The following is a 15,817-nucleotide window of genomic DNA, read 5'->3' on the forward strand; positions in this document are numbered from 1 at the left end:
ACCAGAAGAGGCCTTCACTCCTCCACTCGAAACAGAATACCCTACAAAATTAGACTTACAATCCTGGGTCTAGAAAGCTTAGAACTACGACTCCTTAAGCATGATCTAAGTATTGCCCACAAGATCATATGCTGCAACGTCCTGCCTGTCAATGACTATGTCAGCTTCAACCACAGCAACACAAGAGCACACAACAGATTCAAACTTAATGTTAACTGTGCCAAACTTGACTGTAAAAAATTAGTAATTGAGTTGTCGAAGCATGGAACTCATTTCTGGACTCTGTAGTGTCATCTCCTAACCCCCAACATTTTACCCTTAGACTATCCATGGTTGACCTCTCCAGATTCCTAAGAGGTCAGTAAGGCGCGTGCATAAGTGCACTAGAGTGCCTTCCATCCCCTGTCTTATTGTCTCTCCTATATCTCCTATAACTTTTCTTCTATTCCTATATCTTTTCTTCTATTCTTTCATTGATATATTTTACTACGAGTATATCCTCTGTAACCTTCATTGGACTAGCTAGCTAGCTAGATAGCTAGCTAGCTAGCTAGATAGATAGATAGATAGATAGATAGATAGATAGATAGATAGATAGATAGATAGATAGATAGATAGATAGATAGATAGATAGATAGATAGATAGCCTTCGTCTGAAGCTACTTGGGTGAAAAGTTGGAATGTAAAAGCTGATAGACTAGTCAATTGGTTAAGAATGTGGATTAACCTCCTTCATTGTATTTACTTTCTCCTTGCAGACATGCAGGACATGTTTTTTCTTGAAGGGAAGCCATCTGTCAGGCCGAAGCCATCTTTTGAGTTAGAGACCTTTGGCCTGCAACATATTACAATGTAAAATGTATTAGTGCTGTGAGAATTTGGAAGAATTTGGGAGGGGCTGTTGCATGAGGGTTGTAGAATTGTAGCCCATAACAAATTCCTTCTAGATGTTCAAGGCCTTCCAGAAGTTCATGGGAGAACTAGACTGGGCCATGTGATGAACTTGTGGGTGTAAGAACAAGGGAATGAACTTTAAACTGGGTGAAGAAACCCACGGGACCTCAGATTCAGGTTTCTCCCAGATGCGCCAACATTGCTCTGCTAATAATTGGAACTTGGAATCCTCAGAGAGGGGTGGCATATAAATATATGAATGAATGAATGAATGAATGGATGGATGGATGGATGGATAAATGAATAAATGAACTTAGAAGAAGGCCATGCCTCGGACTCTGATTTAATTTTGGATGCTATTTGGAACAAACAAATTAACCTAAATCTGTCTTAAAACTCTTCCAGTTACCCCGGATCCCAGGGCACTCTTTGGGGTCGTGAGTCCTGATCCCTTTAAGTAGTACCTGACTCAGCCCATGTTCTCCTTTCCAAAGAAGTACATGGGGACCCTGGGGAGTGGGGATGGTGGCATGTGGAACCCCCAAGGATTTCTCCTCAGGGGTGAGGACCACTTCGGCTACCCTTCATCCCGAGGCAAAGGCAACCTGCCAAACCAACCTAGGGATTCCCCAACTGGATCAGCATGAGGACAGGTCCTAAAGGTCCCATTCCACTTCCTCCCCCAGCACCAACAACAATGATGCTGGGAAGGGCAAATGAGGGGTAATTAATCAAACACACACACAAAACAAGCTTGTAAAAATAAAGCAATGATTGTACTTTATATTCAGAAAACTGCAAACCACAAAGTTTCAGAGCAATTGTTAGTTTAAAAAGTCAATAAGTCAGAGTAAATTACTCCAATAAGTGCAGGAGCCCTTCAGGCTTACATCAGTCAGAAATAACTCACAAATTGAATGTCAAAATGTCCAGAAAGCCACAGGAAAAATCAAACCACAATTCATCAAACTTTCTTCAACGCTGAACAATAGACTCCCACACAAATCACTCCAACCCTCCCCTTTTTCAAGGTTGCAGCAGAGTCACTAAGTCTTATCACCTGTGACCTATCATTTGTTTCTGCATTTGCGCAGCTGCTCTTGTCTTCCCAGTATTCTCCGCACCCGAGCATTCAGAATAAGGTTGTTCATTAACTCTTCCCTTTTGATTCAGATGAACCTCTGGCTGGAGATCTGACTGACTCCATTCTTCTCTCTGTCTCTCCTGTCCCTTCCTGATCCATTTCTCTCCCTGTCTCTGCTTCTGGTTCACTGTCTGATTCGTCCTCCAGCCAGACTGGTCTTCTGTAAACAGACGGCTCCAACTCCTCTGCGTCAAAATCAGCAGCCACAGGAGCTGGCCTGAAGCCAACCACAACAGTGACAGGTTACAAGATAGAAAAAGCTTTGTGGGGGGGAGCAGGCAAATGTTGCCTGTGTGCATCTTCTGTTGATGCCAGGGAGATTTGTATTGGGGTTCATTCAGTAATATCCATGTGCAGACAGCATTTGCCTGCCACCCCATACAGCACAAGCAGCATACCTATACAGGCAAACACTGCTGGTGCAGAGGGGGCATCAGGCAAATGCTGCTGTTGGGGATGAGTCTATGGGTAAGAAGCTTTCACCCTGTTGTGTCCCATCCATGTCCCGCACAGCCGGTCACAGTTCCCGATGATCGAGAGGGGGTTGTGGTGCAGTACCATCAGCCCATGCACCTGGCACCCAAGTCCGATAGTGAGGATTTGTGTCAGAAGCTGAAAGCCAACCAGGGCCTTCTGCACCTCCTAAGATGCACATGAGTGCCTCAGGAGAAGAGGAGGAGACTCTTCTTAATGCTAGGGTAGGCAGGGCTGTTAGACAGCAAGAGTGGCTATGCAAGGGAGGTCTATTTGTGAATAGAGCTGCAGGCCATGCCCTTAGACTATTTAAGGCTTAGCCATGCCAAGCTTCAGTGCGGAAGACAAAGTCGTTCCATTCCAGATTTTTGTTCAGCTTTCTCTGACATTCTTGTTCAGCTTGTGATTTCAAAATGGCATTCCTGCTTCTGCTAATGACCTCTGGGGTTTTTGCCAACCTTTCATAAGTCACAGTGAAGGATATCTGCTTGGACTCTGGCCAGTTTTTAAGACATTAATTAGCAGCTGGCTCACCGAAAAGACTTATGGTTTCCTGAACTTTTTAATCTAATTGTTAAGAAAATATTAGTAGTAAATAATTAGTGTTTAAATTAGTTTGTGTGTGCATATTTCTTGGTGGGCTCGCCACTGGGACAGAACACACCCCGGCTCCATACCAGTACAATCAAAGTTATTCAGCATTAACTTACAGCCTGAAAACAGATAAAATGAATCTAGATAATATGCCAGGCCTAGCCCAAGAATGACATAGCACAATCTAGGCAAAGTTTAGTTTTTTATGTGCTTCCACCATATAGACCATGGGTGTCAAACTCTTGGTGTCACATTACTGTCGCATGATATTTTGTGATGGTTTTTCCTTCATGGAACTGGAGTGGGTGAATGACTGTAATTTTGTTGCTTGTATCCTTACAATTTATATTAACTGCTTCCTAATATGATATGATTGCTTATTTGTACCTGGCCTATCATTAAGCGTTGTGCCTTGTGATTCTTGATAAACCTTTTTTTTATGTACACTGAGAGCATATGCACCAAGACAAATTCCTTGTCTGTTCAATCACACTTGGCCAATACAATTCTATTCTATTCTATTCTATTCTATTCTATATGTGCTTTGTATATTATTCTATGCATAAATAATTTTGCTCAAGCATTTCTGTTTAAAAAGAGACATTTGCTGACTTATGCTACAGTGACAATTTAAGAATGCTCACCAAGCTTTTTGGGCATATGGGTAGGAAGAATAACCACTCTTTAAGATCTCTGTATTTTGAACATTGTGTTGATGTATTGGCTGGGAGCATCAGGGCAGCTCAGTTGCAGAATTCTTTAGATGACCCTATTTCAGATGACTCTGGAGTTTCATTGGATGAGCCTGCATCTACTATAGTGCTTTGTACCTGCCCATGCCCTCTCCAGTGATTAGTATTTTCTGTTAACCACCTACTCTCCCATGGCAGGTTGACACAAAACATGCTTGCCTTCTTGGAGAGTTCCATGGGATTGACATACTGCTTTTCTAAAACTTCATTGGCTCTTGAGGGAATCTGAAGAAACTGCACATGAGGCAAAGGCACATGAGATGGGAAACACAAATTCCAGAACTTATAAAAGAATTCAGGGACAAAGCTGCAGTTTGCCTAATTTATTTATTTTATTTATAAAAATGGAGAGTATTCCTTGAAAAGGTGACATTTAAATTCTCAAGTGTCCCACAGATGTCAGAAATAGTATAATTATATTGTTTACAGTAGAAAGAAGTATATATAAAACAGTTCACTACAATACTTTCAACTAGTTTTACCAAATGTACTTTCTACTGTTTTAAAAATATTTCCTGGACTACAAAAGGAAATATTTATTTATTTATTTATTATTTATTTATTACTTAGATTTGTATGCCGCCCCTCTCCGAAGACTCGGGGCGGCTCACAACATGTAAAAAACAAATCATAAGCAATCAGATAAATTTAAAATATTTAAATATTTAAAAAACCCCATATGCTAACAGTCACACACACAGACATACCATGCATAAATTAAACGTGCCCAGGGGGAGATGTTTCAGTTCCCCCATGCCTGACGGCAAAGGTGGGTTTTAAGGAGTTTACGGAAGGCAGGAAGAGTAGGGGCAGTCCTAATCTCCGGGGGGAGTTGGTTCCAGAGGGCCGGGGCCGCCACAGAGAAGGCTCTTCCCCTGGGGCCCGCCAACCGACATTGTTTAGTTGACGGGACCCGGAGAAGGCCCACTCTGTGGGACCTAATCGGTCGCTGGGATTCGTGCGGCAGGAGGCGGTCTCGGAGATATTCTGGTCCGATGCCATGAAGGGCTTTAAAGGTCATAACCAACACTTTGAATTGTGACCGGAAATTGATCGGCAACCAATGCAGACTGCGGAGTGATGGTGAAACATGGGCATACCTAGGTAGGCCCATGACTGCTCTCGCAGCTGCATTTTGCACGATCTGAAGTTTCCGAACACTTTTCAAAGGTAGCCCCATGTAGAGAGCATTACAGTAGTCGAACCTCGAGGTGATGAGGGCATGAGTGACTGTGAGCAATGAGTCCCGGTCCAGATAGGGCCGCAACTGGTGCACCAGGCGAACCTGGGCAAACGCCCCCCTCGCCACAGCTGAAAGATGTTGTTCTAATGTGAGCTGTGGATCGAGGAGGACGCCCAAGTTGCGGACCCTCTCCGAGGGGGTCAATAATTCCCCCCCCAGGGTAATGGACGGACAGATGGGATTGTCCTTGGGAGGCAGAACCCACAGCCACTCCGTCTTATCCGGGTTGAGCTTGAGTCTGTTGACACCCATCCAGGCCCCAACAGCCTCCAGGCACCGGCACATCACTTCCACCGCTTCGTTGACTGGGCATGGGGTGGAGATGTAAAGCTGGGTATCATCCGCATATTGATGATACCTCACCCCATGTCCTTGGATGATCTCGCCCAGCGGTTTCATGTAGATGTTGAATAGCAGGGGGGAGAGGACCGACCCCTGAGGTACCCCACAAGGGAGAAACCTAGGAGTCGACCTCTGGCCCCCCACTAACACCGACTGCGACCGGCCAGAGAGGTAGGAAGAGAACCACTGAAGAACAGTGCCTCCCACTCCCAACCCCTCCAGCCGGTGCAGAAGGATACCATGGTCGATGGTATCGAAAGCCGCTGAGAGGTCAAGGAGCACCAGGACAGAGGATAAACCCCTGTCCCGGGCCCGCCAGAGATCATCCATCAACGCGACCAAAGCGGTTTCCGTGCTGTAACCGGCCCTGAAACCCGACTGCTGGGGACCTAGATAATCGGCTTCTTCCAAGGACCGCTGGAGCTGGAGTGCCACCACCTTCTCGACAACCTTCCCCATAAAGGGAAGGTTGGAGACTGGACGATAGTTGTTAAGTACGGCTGGGTCCAGGGAGGGCTTCTTGAGGAGGGGGCGCACAAGCGCTTCTTTATAGAGTGATGGAAAAACTCCCCTCCCCAAGGAAGCGTTGGTAATCTCCTGGGCCCAGCTCCGTGTCACCTCCCTGCTGGCCGAAACCAACCAGGAGGGACACGGATCCAGTAAACAGGTGGCGGAACTCACAGCTCCAATGGCCTTGTCCACTTCATCAGGTGTCACCAGATCAAACTCTTCCCAGACAGGTGGACAAGTACGTGCCCCAGTCACCTCGACTGACTCGTTGTCAGTCGACTCTGTTTTACAATTGGAGTCGAGGTCGGCCCGGATCTGAGCGACTTTATCAGCGAAAAACGTGTTAAACTCCTCGGCACTACTCTGCAAGGGCTCCCCAACTCCCCCCTGGTTAAGAAGGGAGCGGGTCACCCTAAACAGAGCGGCCGGGCGGGATTCCGCTGATGCAATCAAGACATTATTGAATTTTATTCATTGGAGAAACCGAATTCCAGATATTTCTTACAGACAAACTATTTCATTTTCACTCTGGCTTTGTTTAGAATGCTGAATGTCTTTTTTTTTTTTGCAAACATTGATCTGTTTCCTCTTGGAGACCCTGCTCCAGAATATAACTGAAAGTCTCTACCCTGCTTCGGAAGGGGCTGGTTTAGCTGCTAGTTTATCTATTCTGTTGGTTTACCTATTCTGGACAGGTGTCAACAGTCATGGGCTCCAGCCGGAATGCCCAGAGCCTTCATTCTGCTGTGGAAAGCAGAGCGCATGCAAGAGCAGCCCTAGCAATTCCGGTAAAAAATTACTGGGTTTTTTGCTTCTGCGCATGCACCAATGGTCCAGCGGTGGGAGTCACGGACCCCAGGAGGCTGGCGTTGGCATCGCAGACTCAATGCAGGGAGACTCGTTGCAGGCAGGGCCTGTAGAGTTCCACAGACCCACAAACAAGTCGACCTCCTCCATCAACACTGATGTATATGTGTATATAAATAGAATTATGTAAATAAGTTATGCAAATAAGGCAAAAATTCATACTGGCCGCAGATTGGCTAAGCCGCAGCCGGGAAATTCAAGAGGCTGTCAAGCCGCACCTCTGAAGGAAAAAAGTTTTAAAAGGGACAACCCAGCCACAAGCCGGCATTCTCACTACTTGCTACATTGTATTCTTTTGGTTATTTTGTTACACACATTCAAGCCGATTCCTAATAAAATGAATCAGGTCACAACGTGTCTGTACTTTGTTCTGATCTAACAACTTGCAACAAGAGACGAGAGGCAACACTCAAAGCACACAAGAAGAATTATGGAAACCTCTGCAGTCGCAAAAGCCCCTAAAATTTTCAATCCAGAAAAAGGCACATGGCAACAGTATGGCAAAATTCGACATATTTTTAGAAGCAATCAGTTTACAAAACGCCGAGGGCAACAGAAAAAGAGCCATATTCTTAAACCACTGCGGTTCTCATATTTATGTTTGGCGGAAACATTAACAGATCCAGATCCCATGAAGTCGGTCTCGTGGACCACCTTGACTGCAAAATTGGCTGCCCATTTCAAGCCAACCAGACCAGCAAGGGTAAGCCACCACCAATTCCACCACATGGTCCAAAATGAGGGGGAAACAATAAACCAATTTACCACTCACCTTCAAGGAGTCCTCTCAAAGTGCAAGGTCGAAGCTCTCAAACCCAGACTAGTGGACGCTCTAATCTTTGGGATGCAGAATGTAGCACTGAGGAACAAATTCACCACCGAAGAAAAGTCATCACTGCAGGATGTCCTCAAGGCAGCCCAAGCCATAGAGGTATCTGAAGTAGCCACCGCAGAAAAAAGGAAAAACGCGACCATGATAAATGTGATACATTCTGAAAACGAATGGGCATCAGAGACCCCCGAAACAGAAGGAAACATCAACCAAGATGATAAAACCTGTCTACAAATCTGAACTTCCCACACCAGACAGCAGAGGAACCCTCCTGCCATGATGCAAGGGTAACCACCTGCAAGCAAAGTGCCCTTTCCGGGATGCGATTTGCAGCTGCTGCAAGAAATAGGGACACATCACCAAAGTGCACCAAGCAGTTCTCCAGGATGACTTCCAACCTCAACCAAGAAGTCATTACCCACACGAGAACAGCTGGCACAACAGAGACAGCTGACCACCTCAAGCATACATGAGAGGATATCCCCGAAGAACGGATGGGAACTACCACAAACAAAATCGAGGTAACTGCAGTAAATTACACAGGTTCTCCCAAGACTATCAAACATTTTGTGTCCCTATTCCTAAATGGCCAACCCTGCAGAATGGAACTGGACACAGGCTTCAGATATAGCATCATGCCCCGGCACAAATTTAAAATGTATGTGCCAGATGTAAAAAGAGAACAATTAGACCCCATTGCAACAGTCATACAGGACTTTCAGGGAAATGGGATTCCGGTATTGGAAGAGTGAGTGTGCCGATAATGTTTAAAAACAAAAAAGTTAACATTGTCATTAATTGTGGTCGATGGGGCTAAACACTCACTTCTCGAGATGGAATGGATGGAACCATTGGGTATAGAAGTAATGGGTCTCCATAAGATTCAGGAAACAGAGAGCACTGATTTTATTAATGAATTCCCAGATGGGTTCCCAGGTTTCACTGATGGGTTGGGAACGTAAAAAGGCCCCCCATTTTTTTTCAATTTAGACCCCACAATAACCCCACTAAGACTGAAACCCCGCAGGGTACCCTTACCACTCCTTCTGAAACTTGACGCACAACTAGATAAACTCATAGCCCAGGGCATCCTAATACTGGTAGATTATGCACCCTGGGAAATCCCTATCATGACCCCCCCTTAAACCAGACAGGTCCCTGAGAGTGTGCGCTGACTACAAGTCAACACATAACAGAGTGCTCCAAAACAATGCATAGCCCAACTAGTGGTATAACACTTGTTACACTCACTGGGAAACAGGAAAATCTTCGCAAAACTAGACCTCGCCCAAACCTATCAACACCTGCTAGTAGATGACAAGACGGCTCTCATCCAAACCAGAGTCACTCACCCTGGAGCTTTTAAATGCACAAGACTCCAATTCGTAATGAGCATAGCTCCCGGCATATTCAAAGTCTTATGGAGAGACTCCTAAATGGGCTGCCAGGCATCGTTCCATATTTTGAAGATGTTCTAATATCTGCAGAAACGCAATCCCAATTGAATTGCACAATTAAAGAGGTCCTCAAAAGATTTCAAGCTAAAGGGCTCAGGTTAAGGTCAGATAAATGCTCATGGGGAGTTCCTAGCATTGAATTCCTAGGTTTTAAAATAGACGGAACAGGAATTCACCCCACTGAAGACAAAGTCAGAGCTACAAAAGAAGCCCCAGAACCCCAAAACAAGACTGAGTTACAGGCTTTCTTGGGTCTATTAAACGTCTACTCTGTCTTTTTGAAAAAGAAAGTCATGGCAGCGGAGCCCCTGCATAGATTGCTGAAGAAGGGAGGCATCTGGATTTGGGGTAACAAAGAATGATTCACTATTAATGAAATAAAGAACCTCTTGTCTTCCAAAAGTGTCATTGTCCAAAATAACACCACTGCCCTTAAGGCTAACCTGTGACACTTCCTCCTATGAGGTAGGCGCAGTCCTTTCCCATATTTTCCCAGATGGGACTGAAGCTCCTATAGCTTTCTATTCAAGGACATTATCGTCCACAGAGTGAAACTATAGCCAAATTGACAAAGAGGCGTTAGCGGCAGTTGCAAGAATTAAAAAAATCCATGAGAATCTTTATGGCTGGTCATTTGAGTTAATCACCAACCATAAGCCTCTTTTGGGCCTCTTAGCAGAGAACAAAGCCACACCGGCCTTTATGTCCCCAAGAATGACAAGGTGGGCAATCTTCCTTTCCGAATGTAACTATACTTTAAAACACTGGGGGTGGGGCAAGGAAATTAGCCATGCTGATGCCTTGAGCCACTGCCTGGAACCACAAGTACTTAATGACCCGGCACCAGCAGCAGATGTCTTGTTAATAGAACTAGACAATCACCCAATTGTAACAGCTGTGGAAGTGGCGAGGGAGACACAAAAGGACAAAACATTTCACACATCAACAGGATATGTAGTCAAGGGGTGGACAGAAGAAACTCCTCAGGAAGACTTGAAATGATACAAGAGTAAACAATTAGAACTATCAATACTAAAGGGTTGCATCCTGTGGGGGGAAATAGTGGTAATTTTCCCATCTTTAATGGAAACTCTACACAAGGGTCCCCCAGGGGTACTAAGTATGAAAAACTTGGCTAGAAGCCACCTATGGTAGCCAGGGTTGGATTCTGACATTGAACAGTGGGTAGCCACTTGCAGCCCATGCCAAGAATGAAGGCCACCCCACCCCCACCAAGACAATACCAACTTAATGGGAAACACCCAGGGGTCCTTGGTCTAGAGTCCACGTAAATTTTGCAGGACCTATTCAATCTCAATCTTTCCTAATAGTAGTAGACGCTTAATCTAAATGGATGGAAATAATACTCATGAGTTCAATCACAACATGTACAACCGTAAAAGCATTGCGGAGACTATTTGCTACACATGGGTGGCCAAATCTACTTGTGTCAGATAATGGACCACAATTTACAGCAAGAAAAATGGGAACATTCTTGGCAGAACTGGTCATTAGACACACTTTAATCACCACGCAATCCATCTTCAAATGGACAAGTTGAACAAATGTTGAGAGTGGCCAAGGAAGCCCTGGCCCCCTCAACATCAGGGAACTGGCAGGAAAAAATAGACCAGTTTCTATTAACACAACTTATAACTCCCAGCACCACAATGCACATGAACCCTGCAGAACTCCTAATGGGGCAAAAATTAAGGTCACAATTAGACAGACTTCATCCCTCTTACAATAGTGACCCAAATATCAGTGACCCAAATATCAGAACGTAACTTTGAAGTGGGAGACATGTTTTTTGCAAAGAATTTTATGGGAGGCTGACATGGCTTAAGGGAAAAATATTAGGGAAAAAAGGACCAAAATCTTATGAAATTCTGCTAGAGGATGGCCGAGAATGGAGGAGGCACATAGACCATCTCCGAAAGCATTCTGAGTCAGCCAACCTATGTGCGGACAATAATCAAAATATAAGAACAGACTGTGAACATTCAATCCCCACAGGGGGAAACTCCTTTTGACACAGCAACCCTCAGGACATTCAACAACCCACAGATTCTCCTGAGTTCCTACCTGAACTTTTCCTATGGTCCAGCGGTGGGAGTCATGAACCCCAGGAGGCTGGCATTGGCATCACAGACTCAATGCAGAGAGACTCGTTGCAGGCAGGGCCTGTAGAGTTCCACGAAGTCACAAACGAGCCGACCTCCTCCATCAGCGCTGATGTATATGTGTATGTAAATAGAATTATATAAATAAGTTATGCAAATAAGGCAAAAATTCATACCAGCCGCAGATTGGCTAAGCCGCAGCCGGGAAATTCAAGAGGCTGTTAAGCCACGCCTCTGAAGGAAAAAAGTTTTAAAAGAGACAACCCAGCCACAAGCCGGCATTCTCACTACTTGCTACATTGTATTCTTTTGGTTATTTTGTTACACATGTTCAAGCCGATTCCTAATAAAACGAATCAGATCACAACATGTCTGTACTTTATTCCAATCTAACTAACTCAAAGTGACCCTCACATTTTAAAAAAAAATCAATTTCGATACCATAGAATCAAAACATATATAATTATAAATTTCTATTCAAAATGCCATAAACAAATATCCCAAATTTGCACTTTTTGTATTTTTATCTCCAATCTGTTTTCCTTCTATATTCCATACTACTCCCCTCCCTCTATCTCCCTCTCTTCCCTCTATCTTCTTTCTCCCTCTCTCCCTCTTTCCTACTTCACTTTTCCCTCTCTCCCTTTCCCTTCTACTTCCCTTTTCTCCCTCTTATCCTTTCCTGAGTACCTCTAATATGGGGTTCCAGTTCCAGTGGAGCAGCAGAAAGACGGAGGAGAGCCATTTTTACTGAGAACTACAGTTTTACATCTCCACAATTTATTTTGAGTAGGAACATCTATCTTCTTACCAGCTAGTGCTTACTTTGTGTCCAGAAACCTGAACTGGATCCCAGTGGAGACATTTTGGGGCGTCCTGAGGTTGCAGCTTGGAGAAAACAACTTGGAGTGTGGGATGTGGAAGATGGCGGCCGTGCTCAGAAACAGCTGACAGATCAGGAGCAGCATGGGAGCTGATGGTTGTGGAGAGCAGCAAGCGAAATTTGAGAACAGTTATCTTGCAGGCTAGGAGAAGCCAGCCGCCCAGAATTATCCAGGCAGCCAACTAATCAGCTTTCTATTTGGGAAATCACTTCACCAGACATTGCCGGACAATGCCAAAAATGCTGGTGGGTGAGAGCGACTGGCACCAAGGTGGAGGAGAATGACAGCTGGGGCATGCCTTAACTGCCAGACAGGGCCAAGGAGACTGGCTGATGGGAACAGCCAGTACCCAGGAGAATGCTGTGCAGGAAAAGGGCCAAAGGACTTATCATGTGCACTCAAAGATAGAAAACTAAGATGTTTGGAGTGAGTTGTGTTGTGTATACTCCTGTTCAGTTTGGGGATTTCACAGATTCTGATTCAGATAGTGTTTATGAATTAGTGGCAGGTCCTGATTTACAGGCAGAAGAAGAAGGGGGAGACCAATCACAGGATGTTTCTATGAGTTCAGACTCCAGTGAAGGAGAGACAGATAATCGATGGTTCCAGATGGGCAATAGCTGATTCCAATTATCTAGGTCCTCAGCAGTCTGGATTCAGGCCTGGCTACAGCACAGAAACTGCTTTGGTCGTGATGATGGATGATGGGCTTGTCCTCTGTCCTGGTGCTTCTTGACCTCTCAGCAGCTTTCGATACCATCGACCATGGTATCCTTCTGCGCCGGGTGGAGGGGTTGGGAGTGGGAGGCACTGTTCTTCAGTGGTTCTCCTCCTACCTCTCCGGTCGGTCGTAGTCGGTGTTAGTGGGGGGTCAGAGATTGACCTCTAGGTCTCTCCCTTGTGGGGTGCCTCAGGGGTCGGTCCTATCCCCCCTGCTATTTAATATCTACATGAAACCGCTGGGTGAGATCATTCAAGGACATGGGGTGAGGTATCATCAATATGCCGATGATACCCAGTTATACATCTCCACCCCATGTCCAGTCAACGAAGCAGTGAAAGTGATGTGTCGGTGCCTGGAGGCTGTTGGGGCCTGGATGGGTGTCAACAAACTCAAACTCAACCCAGACAAGACGGACTTGCTGTGGGTCTTGCCTCCCAAGGACAATTCCATCTGTCCATCCATTACCCTGGAGGGAGAATCATTGACCCCCTCAGAGAGGGTTCACAACTTGGGCGTCCTCTTCGACCCACAGCTCACATTAGAGAAACATCTTTCAGCTGTGGCGAGGGGGCGTTCGCCCAGATTCTCCTGGTGCACCAGTTGCGACCCTATTTGGACCAGGAGTTACTACTCACAGTCACTCATGCCCTCATCACCTTGAGGCTCGACTACTGTAACACTCTCTACATGGGACTACCTTTGAAAAGTGTTCGGAAACTTCAGATCGTGCAGAATGCAGCTGCGAGAGCAATCATGGGCTTTCCCAAATATGCCCATGTTACACCAACACTCCGCAGTCTGCATTGGTTGCCGATCAGTTTCCGGTCACAATTCAAAGTGTTGGTTATGACCTATAAAGCCCTTCATGGCACCGGACCAGATTATCTCAGGGACCGCCTTCTGCTGCACGAATCCCAGCTACCAGTTAGGTCCCACAGAGTGGGTCTTCTCCAGGTCCCGTCAACTAAACAATGTCACTTGGCGGGACCCAGGGGAAGAGCCTTCTCTGTGGCGGCCCTGGCCCTCTGGAACCAACTCCCCCCAGAGATTAGAATTGCCCCCACCCCCCTTGCCTTTCGTAAGCTACTTAAAACCCACGTCTGCCGTCAGGCATGGGGCAATTGAGATATTCTTTTTTATATTAATGGGTTTTTAATCATTTTTAGTATTGGATTATTATTTTACACTGTCTTATTATTGTTGTTAGCCGCCCCGAGTCTCCGGAGAGGGGCGGCATACAAATCCAATAAATAAATAAATAAATAAATAAATAAATAAATAAATAAATAAATAAATAAATAAATAAATAAATAAATAAATAAATAAATAAATAAATAAATAAATAAATAAATAAATAAATAAATAAATAAATAAATAAATAAATAAATAAATAAATAAATAAATAAATAAATAAATAAATAAATAAATAAATAAATAAATAAATAAATAAATAAATAAATAAATAAATAAATAAAATTATAGAGACGAAGAGAACAAGTGTCAGGGAAGAAATATTATGGAGAGGAACGGGTTAATTAATTAAGTAATTAATTTGTCACGTCCAGGTGTCAGCAGAGAAGAAGGGTGGAGTTTTCAATTCTGCTATAATTCAATATGGAGGTGCCGTCGCGGCTCTGAAGTAAGCTTTGTTTTATGTGTTTTTTAACTGCAGTTTTTATTACTCTAGGCTCATGCTCTCTAGCCATAAATCTTAAGATGAAGGGAGGAATGCTTGGAGAATCTTTTATGTTGATTTAACTACTAAAAGACTGAGATAAAAGTGACTGCCTGCCGGTGATGCAGTTTTGTAACAGAAGAAAGAAAAATAAAGATGATGATTTTGTTTTATAAATCTCTGCATTCAGCAAGCCTTTATTCCAATTAACAGAAGCTTTAGCCAGACCAGAACAAGTTTGGGGAACTGTTAAACAGAGGTTTTTCAGTGCAGAGCCATGATTGTTGGTCAGTGAGAGAGACTGACAATGAGGGGGAACACAAGGGAATGTCCAGACTGCTTAGGACTTGACTCAATGAAAAAACAGAGCTTAGAGTGCTGGCAGATGGGAGCAGCCAGCTCTGAGGGTGACACCCTGACATTTTCCTCCCTCCCCCCCCCCATTAGATAGAGAGTGCTGGGGCGTCCATTATTGTGTTATCGACCCCTTGTTTGGATAGAATGACAAGGGTGTCTACAGATAGGGTGAGTGGGCTGAATGGTAGGGCTAGCCAGTCTGGCAGTGTGGAGGTGGGAGGGGAGGTGGGCTTATCTCTGGGCTGGCAGAGAGAGGCAGATATGGTGGGAACCGTGGGGTAGGCTGCTCTTGGTGAACAAGAGCTCACTGCTTAAAAGTGATCCCTTGTTCCGGCCCCACTGAGCTCAGCCTGGTGACAGGTGATCTGGACCTTGGACTCAGGATGTTGCCTGGTTGTAAATAAAGCTTCCCTCATCCAGGATCTACTCCTGGATCAGGAGGTCGGCCTGGCATGTGTGACTGAGACCTGGCTGGGCCCAGAGGGTGAAGCTCCTATCTCTGAAATGTGCCAGGTTTCAGGTGTGGCATCAGCCATGACCCCAGGGAGGGGGGAGGAGGGGCTATTGTTGCCAAGAAGACCATCAACTTATGCAGGCTTGCTGCTCCTGAGGTAGCTGGTTGTGAGTCCCTCTTTGTGAAGTTGGATCTAAAGTTGGGGTTCAGGTGGGCTTGTTGCTCATGTACCTACCTCCCAGCTGTGTGTCAACAGCCCTGCCTGCACTACTCGAGGAGGTAGCCGGGCTGGGGTTGAGTTCCCCAGATTTATTGTCTTGGGGGACTTAAATCTGCCATCACTCAACAAATCCTCAAGGTTGGCGCAGGAGTTCATGGCCACCATGGCAACCATGGACCTGACCCAAGTAATTCATTGTCCGACTCATGAGGGTTGGCACACTTCCGACATGGTATTCCTCTCAGAGCAGTTGATTAATGATCTGAATTTA

This window comes from Erythrolamprus reginae, chromosome 7 (genome assembly GCF_031021105.1).
Source record: "Erythrolamprus reginae isolate rEryReg1 chromosome 7, rEryReg1.hap1, whole genome shotgun sequence".
Taxonomy (NCBI): Eukaryota; Metazoa; Chordata; class Lepidosauria; order Squamata; family Dipsadidae; genus Erythrolamprus; species Erythrolamprus reginae.